Here is a 9,761-nt window from a genome sequence, read left to right on the forward strand (position 1 = left end):
CTTTATTTCATTTTTGTTCTACTTGTGTAAGAAGAGTGAACAAAATTTCTTTTGAAAACTTCTCTACTTGAACCACAAACTCTTCTAAGTTTATAAAGTGCCTTGTCAAGTTGCTACTAAATGTTTTTAAATCATTCTTTATTTTAATTTCCCTGACAGAAGCTTGTGAAGATTATATAGATGCAATGAATATTTCATAAAGATATGATTTATTAGGACTTCTCTGGCTTTGCATCAAAAATTATCCATTCTTCAAAAGCAAATATTCAAAAACTACCTGCTGGTGTAGTAACTAAACCAAACCCCCTGAAGGCAAACCTGGATTTCATAATAACTTCTGAGCCTTATAGGCCATGGAAAAGATAGTCAATACTGTATTAATATTTTAGTTGGCAAAGGAATATACTTCTAAGCTACCACATGTGGCTGTCAGAACTGTCAGGTAGGATACTGTAAAATTATTAATGATTTAATTTTTTATGAGCTTTATATATTTTTACATGAAAATAAAATTGATTTAAAGTCTACAGGTAAATAAAATGCTTACACCAATTCCTTAGTGTTCCTTAACAATACTGCCAACTCCCTTTCAAATATCTGCAGTGGCTGGTTCTCCTCCACCCTTGGTAATTACACTTGTATGTATTTGTCCTGTTCATTTATGAATAGAGTTGTTCCCAAATGAACACCTATTACTTTCACTAAAATGTTAATATTATTTCATGGTCCCTGTTATTTACACTGAATTAAGATATAATTTGGCACCATCATTAATTATTATTTGTAGATTATTCACTAGATGAATGCCTTCATTGACAAGAGAAATACCTAAAGCATAAATGAAGATGAATAACTATAATCGATCTTTTTCTTCTTTGCTGTGACTGTGACTTTACATCTGACTTATTCTTAGGTTGTGCTGCATATCACTCAACACAGCTGCAAACCACTCGATTTACAATTGTCTGGTTGGTGTTGTAACATTCAAACTATCACAAATATGCATAATGATGTATTTATATACTAAAAATGCTTTTTAAGGTAGCCAATTAGTTGATATTTTAGAATGCACAATTAGAAATTGTGCTCTGAAAAAGGTACAGAACTGTGTATGTCATATTTTAGACACACCTCTAAAATTGTAGGAGTATCTTGATGTTAAGTGTTAATTATTCAAAAGTTGTCTCTTTTGCTTTCTCAATAATTCTCTAGACTTTCAGTCATATGGTCCTTTCTGATTTTAGGCCACATAATTAGAAACAAGTAAGTTTCACCAGATTCTTATAAATTCTGAAACAATTTCTACACAGACCTACATAATCTGATTGAAAGACGACATATGTGTTTGTGTTCATTTATTCATTTATTGATTTTAAAAGTCCTACATTTTAAAAACTCTATATAATCATAAAAATATTCTTCAATAAGTTGTTACAAAACCTAGATTTTTTTTTTTTTTTTTTTTTTTTTTGTACTGGGGATCAAACTCGGGTCCTTACGCTTGTGAGGCAAGTGATGAAACCACTGACCAAAATCCCCGGCCACAAAGCCTAGATTTGATTATATATAATATTGGCAAATATAACTGAGTCATATTGTATATAAAATCTCTATAGGTATTTTGATAAAATATCATTATAAATTATATTACTATACCTCGATCATCCCTCAAATATCTTTTTAATATTGTCTCTACAATGTAAGGAAAACAGCAAAGGTTTTGCTTTTTTATATATAAATTTCCCTCTTATGACTCCTTTCATTGCATCCCATAAGTTATTATATGTATTGACATTATCATTTAACTGTAGATACTGTTCTTCTTTAATTTCATCTGTGACCCATTGGGTTATTCAGGATGGTTTTATTTATTTTCCATGTGTTTATGAAGTTTTTGCTTTTTTTTTTTTTTTTTTGCTGCTGCTGCTGATTTCCACTTTCATTGCAGTATGGTGAGATAATATGTATGGGATAATTTCCATTTCTTTGCATTTACTTAAGTATGTCCTATGGGCTAGCATGTGGTCTATTTTGGAGAATTTCCCATGTGCAGCAGAGAATGATTTTTCTAATGTTCTGAGGTGAAACACTCTGTAGACATCTACTAAGTCCATTTGTTCACAAGTTTGGTTCAGTTATGATATTTCTTTGTTGATTTTTTTGTCTAGTTGATCTATTTGTGACAGTGGGGTATTAAGGTCCTCCATTACAATTGTGTTGGTGCTCATTGGACTAATTTCTCCATTGACTTTGAAAAGCAGTTTTACAAGGGTACATCAATCTGGATTGGAAGTTATTTTCTTTTAGGGCTTGAAATACTTCACTCCAAGCTCTCCCTGACTTGAGGGTTTGTGTTGAGAAGTCTTCTGTGATTCTGATGGGCTTTCCCTTATAGACGATTTGTTTCTTTTCTCTAACAGCTTTTAATATTTTCTTCTTATGCTGAGTTTCTGGAATCTTGATTATTATATGTCTTGGTGCAGGTTTATTTTGGTCATGGCTATTTGGTGTTCTATATGCCTCAATTATTTGTATGTTAATATTTTTTTTCATGTTTGGGAAGTTTTCTGCCATTACTTCTGTGAACAGGTTTCTTTCTTTATGGCATTTGCACTGTCTCCAGTTTTCTTATTGATTCCTATCAACTTTATAAATTTTATATTGTTTTTCTTTGCATCATCTTGCAACTGTTAGACTGGCTTTTCATGGTCCCTTGCTATTTTTAACATATCTTTCCTTTTGTGCTTGCTAACCACAATCCTGTCTTCTATATTGGGTATTCTGTCCTCACTTGGGTTCAAACGATTGAGTATACTTTCAATGGAGTTTTTAATCTCCTGGATATCTGTCTGAATTTGTTTTATGGATTCCAGTTCTTTCCTTCATTGGTCATTCATGGTTTCCATAATTTTCCTAAGCTCCTCTATTCTTTTTATCTGTGTCTACTATAGACTCATTGAGAATATCCTTCATTTTGATCATCATCTCATTTTTGCCTGTGAAATTATTTTCACTATAGCCTGATCCATCTGTTTTTTTTCACTTCTGCTGCTATCATTTCAGAAAGTTCATATGGGTAGGTTCTGATTTCCTCTATCTTGTTGTCCTCTGAACTTGTCCTGGATAGGTTGGGGGTCTGGGGTTGCATTTTGCTTCTGTGCCTTGTCATTTTCTCTTTTTCATTTTATTTTCTTTTCTGTGTTGTTGCTTGTACATTTCTTATGGTAAATAGCTTTATCACTGGTACCAAGGCTTCCTTAGGAAATATCTGTTCTTCAGCAATGTTTTTTAGGTATAGATGGTTCCTGGTCTTTGTGTCTATCCCAAGATTCTACCTTCCTAATATATTAAGGATGAGAATTTGCTATCTATTTGGCTCAGTACCCAGTCCTTTGGTACTGGACAGTAGTAATGGTTATGACTATCACTGTGGTATGACACCATGTATGACAATCACCTTGTTGTCATACAAGGGAGAACAACTAATTACAACAGGTAGGACACCTTGGCTAAAGTAGTACAATTAGCAACAACAGTAGCATCAAGCACACCCCAGCAACTGACAAACTGTGGTAACTATCAATTTGGTACCTGTAACTGTGTGGACAAGCTTTTAAGCTATATAACAAAATCTAACACAAATCAGAAACTTGAATGGAATGAGTTTCCCCTTAGTAGGATGATTTTACCCTGTGTGAAGGAAATTTAAGAGCGATAGAAGACAAAGCAGAGTGACAAATGAAGGGAAACACAGTAGAAACAAGGCTGGAGGGCAAAGGATGATCACTCAAATTTGAGAAACTGGAGAATATGGCAGGAGAGAAAGAATGAAGGAGAAACCAAAAGAATAGTGAATCAAACCAGAAAGTCAAGAGATACTGTTGACTCAAGAAAATATCACAAAATCAAGAGAGATATTTGGGAAAGAAAAAAAGATGAATAGAACAATACATAAATAAAGTTTAAAAACCTAAACAACTTTAAAAGAAACCCAACCAGAAAGAAAAAGAAAAATGAATCAAACAAAGGAAAAGAAAATTAATGAAATTCCTCTGGTGTCCACAGTTCTGTGGCATTGTCCTAGTTTCTGTGTTGCCCCTCAGAAGGAGCCAGACTACGACTGCTTCCAGTCTGGTATCCTGTTGGGCCCTCCCAAACCTTGCACAGCCTCTTCTGTTCCACACTGCTGACTGCTCTTGAGTGCTGGTCTCATCATAAGGGTGGATGGGGATGCCCTTGTCCCATCTCTGGCCAAGGCTACTTGCGGGCTTGCACCGCTGGTCACAGAGCAGGTTAGCAATTCCAGTATTTTGTAGCTATGGCTGCTTTTGGCAGCTGTGGGAGTGGAGTCTGGGTGGTCCCAGACCCTACCTCTCAGCAGAGCCTCCCAGTCTGTTGTCCAACTGCTGGCAGTCTATTGTGACTGGATGGCCCGTTCCTCCTTCCACTCTGGAATGTTGGCCATGATACCCTGGGGCTATTGTTTTACTGGAGTTTGAGTCCCATGTGCTTTGAAATAAAATGGTGACCTTGCCCTCCTGCTGCTAATCCACATGTTTGTGTACCAGGTCACCTTCACTCATCAACAGTTGGCTCTGTGGGCCTCTCGGGAAACAGTGTCTCATGTTCTCACTGCTGCCTCCAAATCCATAAGATTCTCCCAGTCCAGGTTAGGTCTCCCTTTCACAGTAAGCAGCAAAGTTGTTTTCACAGCTGCCCTGTCACACTGGATTGTCTCCAGTCTGCAGTAGTGAGCTATTTCTTCTGTAGGAATGAATCCTGTTTTCTTCTTCTCTGCCAGTTCCTTTGTGGTTCCCATGTGCCTTTCACTCAGTTGGAATTCCTCTCTGGGCTATGTTTTCCAGATTCTTGGCACTTTGTCTTGGAGAAGCTGAGTTGCTGGCATTCATCACTCCACTATTTTTCTCCCTCCTTCTGTTCTCCCTATTTTAAAGGGTTCCCAATATATATCACTTTATTGCATCCTGGCTTTTTGACTCATAATTCTCCAGCTTACCACCTACTATTCAACAGATAAGACTAAGCTATCTATTAGATACAATGGGCACCATTATTATAGAGAGGAAACTTTAGTCTTACCTCAAATAAGATTTATAGTGTATCATATTGGCATATTTAGCTTTATAACAATCCAATATTAAAATATATGCTTTCCTTAGTTATGGATTAAAGAGCCAACAAAAACAAAAATGTCCACAGCTCAGAAAAGTCACAATGTACTGGTATATTGTGTATTATTTGTGCAATACTTTAATCAATAGCCATGTTTCCTGCTCAAAAATGTTATTTATATCACTGACCAGCAAAGAGTTTATATATAGTTAGCATTTAGTAGATACTTGTTGAATCAATGAAAAACATGAGCTTATTCTTCATGGATTAACCCAAACAGCACCAGTACTTCTACTATATTAGAAGTCAATGATGTGAATAAAAGGAATGCTAGTATAGATGAGCCACCTATAAATAAATGGACACTTAAAGAGAAAGATAAAAATTAGTACACATAAGATGAATCAGTCCTAATAAAACTTCAATTATATGAGTACAATAAAGCAATTTAATATACTAGATAAACACATGAATTGTGAAGCCTGATTACTTGAATTTGAAACCTGTTCTGTTACTCATAACCCGAGGTAGGCAGAATACTAAGATGCTCCCAAGATCTTATATTCAAAGTCATACTTGTAACTTATTTCTTGTGTGCACACCCCTCTACTCAATCTAGGTACTTTTGAAGGGATTTTCAAGATATAATTGTTTTCAAATTCATTGACCTTAACTTAGAAGAATGATCCATGTGAGTAAGGCATGCTTAATCACATTACCTTTTAAAGGCAGGTTTTTCTGTACTTGGTTACAGAAGAGAGAGAGAGAAATTTAAATTAGAGGAAAGAGTAAAAGTGGCTTTAAGCTTAGAGAGACCCAAACACCAAGGAATGTAGGGAGCCTCTGAGAGCCCAGAGTGGTTCTGGGGTGATAGGTAGCAAGACCACGCGACCTCAGTCAAGCGGCTACAAGGAATTGAATTTGCCAACAGCAAGAACAGGTTAAAAATTGACTTCTCTTTCAGCTTCCAGTTGAAAATTTGTTATGGTCAATATTTTGATTTCAGAATTGTAATTCACGGAGCTAATAACCCAGTTGTGCTCTTCTGAAGTGTTGAGTTACATTTCTTTATATAGTTCATTTTTTATTTTCAAAGCCACTAATTTATAAGTGTTGGCAATTTGCAAAGCTTTGTAAAACTTATGCTTTAACTATATGAAAATGTACTTATTCTTCGTGTCTCTGTTTCCTTATTTGAAAAATGAGACTAATATCACTTGTTCACAAGACTGTTGTACCCTGTGTGTGCATGTATGTACAAAATTTAAGCTAATTGTTTAACTCTTGTAAATATTTATGTAATTTATGTCTTCTATTATTAGCACTATGATTTCATGAAGCTAAAGCTTATCTTTAAGCATTCTTTTTTTGTTTCTTTTGAATCTTGAATCTATTTTATTTAAGCATACTGTATGTTTGTCCACTTGACATTTCTACATTTGTAACTCTCCAACATTTCCTCATAAAAAAGGCAAATGGTAAGTGCAATTCATGCTTCAAATATTAAAAAATATAAACATTCGATCAAGATTTTATATGTTTTGATTTTCGGTAACACAGGTGACACTGGAAACTGGATTAAATATATTCCCGTATTTCCCCTGCAGTCAGAACCAGGTGGTGTAAAGAACTTGCGTTTGCTGTGAACGGAATGCAATGCTCTGTGCCAGTGGACAATACCTTCAGGTTGGTCAGTGTAGAAAGTGGCCCAAAGGAATCGTGCATCTTCAGAAACAAATGTGATTACACTGTTTTAGGCTTATTTCCAAAGTTGTCTCTGTTCATAGTTGGAGAGAGAGGGTTATTGGAGTAACTTTTATAAATAAGATTATTACAGCTATCACAGAAGTCTCCAGCCAGTAGGTTTTACCATTCAGTCAGTGCTACACTGCTTCCTTTTTACTTCCAGCACTGGCCAGCATCCTGTTCTTGATGCATTCTAAAAATATAAAAATCTTTATAACTGTTTAGGTAAAACCAGGAGAAGGAGAGAGGGAGAAAGATAGAAAGGACTGGGGTGGGGAATGGACAGGATGACAGACACCAAAGCTTACCATCAAAAAAAAGGGGGGGGGTTAGGTAAGAGGGGCAAAAAAGACAAGTATAGATTATATAGTTTAGGAGATTCCCAGAATATTGCAGAAATTAAAATGATTGGGGAAGGGGTAGGCACCAAAAGCAGCACCTAAAGCTAACAAATGCCTAAATTGGTCTATTATATTCCCTCCCGACAATGTTCATATGGGAGAAAAAAAGATTTTGTAAGCATCAAAACTAAAAACAAATGCACAAATCTTATAAAATAAGATTTTGAATTTTATGATGATAACCTTTCTTGCTATAAAATTTACTTTTTTGTTTTGAAAGACTTCTTCATGGTGGATTTACCCTTGCCAGGTAATTTCACTTCCTTTCTCACACTGGCTGCAGGCTCCTTTGAAGAACTACTGCTAGGTTTCTTGACAACTGAAGGTGAGGGTCTGGCTTTCTTGGTGGGAGTTTTGGACTTAGGAGGGGCTTTCTCAGGCAGGTGCCTAGCTTTCCCTGGTTGAGCAGCTGGGACTTTAGGTGCAGGCCTAGACCCTCTCTGCTTCATGGGTGTCACTTTCCCTTGGGACTTGGGTGGAGTTTTCTTTTGCAACCTTCGCTTAGGTGGTGGCTCTTCATCCTCAAAGTCTTCTTCTGATGACTCATCTTCATCTTCATCCTCATCTTTAGAATCATCTGGCTCTTCCTTTGGAAATAGAACTCCTGGGCTTGGGCAACAGGGAAAACAGATTTGGAAAGTGCCACTGAATCCTTTACCAGAGATCTGCTCCATCCACCCATTCTTTTCACATTTCTGCAGAGTTTTCTTCAGCAAACTCATTTGATAATTAGAATTGGTCCCTGGGTGGTTCTCCAGGACATACTTCTTCAGAGCAGTGGTGGAGCAGGTCTTTGGCTCATTCATGGCAGCAATGGCAGACAAGATTGCATATTCCATTGGGCTTCCACCAAGCAGGGGTTTTTCCCAATTTGTTCAGCTGGAATGTCCCTGAAGCACCTTTGCCAATTATTTGTTCTAACTGGCCTCTCTCTACTTGTCTCTGCAGAGCATTCTTCAACAGCTGAGGCCTGATGTCCACTCTAGGCTTAGGGTAATACTGAAATACATACTTCTTGATAAGAATGTAGGAAGCTTCTTTAGATTCACAAAGATGAGTAAAGGCCAGTGGGAGGGTATCCTCCAATTTTACTTGTGGTTCTGTATCCACTGCTGAGCTCCCCTTCTTTCTGTTTCTGGATTTCTGAGATTTTTTCTTGATTTCTGAACCACAACAAAACTTCCAGATGCACCTTTTTCTTTTACCTGTTTGATGACTCCTCTGTTTAATTCTCTTTTCAGTGCTTGTTTAAGGAGATAACCCCTTTTCTCCAACTCCAAAGAAGGATACTTATGGATGATGTATTTTCAAATACCAACCACTGATGCACCACTCTTCTGGAAGCATGCCTTAATGGCCTCAGTTAGGATTGCATCCATCTTGGGACATGGTAAGGAAGCCATTGGTGCTTGTTTCTGGGCCCTGGCTAGCTGACTGACAGAAAGAGTAGCCCAGGAAGGTTTTTTTTTTTTTTTACTTTCTTCTCCTTTTCCTTAGATTGATCTTTCTCCTCCTTCTTGGTTTCCTCAGAAGGTTTTTCTTCCTTCTCTTCAGTCTCAGGTTCTCCCTTAGGCTGTTCTGCCTCACTAGATGTAGCAGGTGGGTTTTCATCCTTTTGTTCTTCTACAGTGGAGATAGATTCCTCTGAACATACATCTGATTCTGGCTTTTCTCCCTCCCCTTCAGCAAGGTTGCTTTTGGGCGGAGTTTCCCGGGTAGAATTCACAGCTCGATAAATTGGCATGGTGCTGTCTTCTACCTTCTCACCTAACTTGTCCGCGTGGATCAGCTGAGCTCCTACTATAAGTGGGAGTGCCTTAGGATGGACGAGTTCACCTTGAGACGTGTCAGTCGCCACTTAAAATAATTTCTAGGCCCGAGTACCCGTTATACTCTGAAGCCTCTGCTTTTAACCACAAGGACTTTTCCTAGTGGTTTCAGTGTGATGAAGAATCAACCTCTGTGCTCCCCCTTCTGGTACCCGCGCCCCGCACTGCCTCTCGGGGCTGCTCCCACTGCTCACTGTTGTCTCCTCCAGGTCCAGCCTCCGAGCTCTCTCTTTCAGCATTCTTTAAAAGAAACTTGTAAACCTTTTCACTTATATCACCAAAATTTCAATCTGTTTTGGAAAATGTCCTATAATAAATCAAATTATTACATCTTTCACTAAATGTTTAAATAGAGAATCACAAAGACACTTTTAGGTTCTGATGGTAATGGTGACTTAGGCTTACTCAATAATTCTACATCAGAAACACGATTTTCTGCCTCACAATTTTCTTTGGTATTGTTACTCAGTTGGACTGATCATGCCTTCTTGTCACACCCCACTATTAGATGTGAGTATCTGAACTAGGCTTCGCCAATCAGAGTACTCACCTTTCAGTCATCTCAGTGCTCACCATCAATCATTTCAGAGAGTAATTAACTGACCCAAACTGTAACATTGTGTTTCTCTGTAAATTTTGTTATGAGAGAATA

The 9,761-nt window shown here is 37.3% G+C and overlaps 1 pseudogene; it reads right to left on the minus strand.

The window, feature by feature from the left end:
- Nucleotides 1-7,467: 7,467 nt before the first annotated feature.
- LOC101709115 (heterochromatin protein 1-binding protein 3 pseudogene) lies at nt 7,468-9,158 on the minus strand (annotated as a pseudogene).
- Nucleotides 9,159-9,761: the final 603 nt, after the last annotated feature.

Source organism: Heterocephalus glaber, unplaced genomic scaffold (genome assembly GCF_053883595.1).
Source record: "Heterocephalus glaber isolate CG9 unplaced genomic scaffold, H.glaber_assembly_v1.0 deba00001662, whole genome shotgun sequence".
NCBI classification, from domain to species: Eukaryota; Metazoa; Chordata; class Mammalia; order Rodentia; family Bathyergidae; genus Heterocephalus; species Heterocephalus glaber.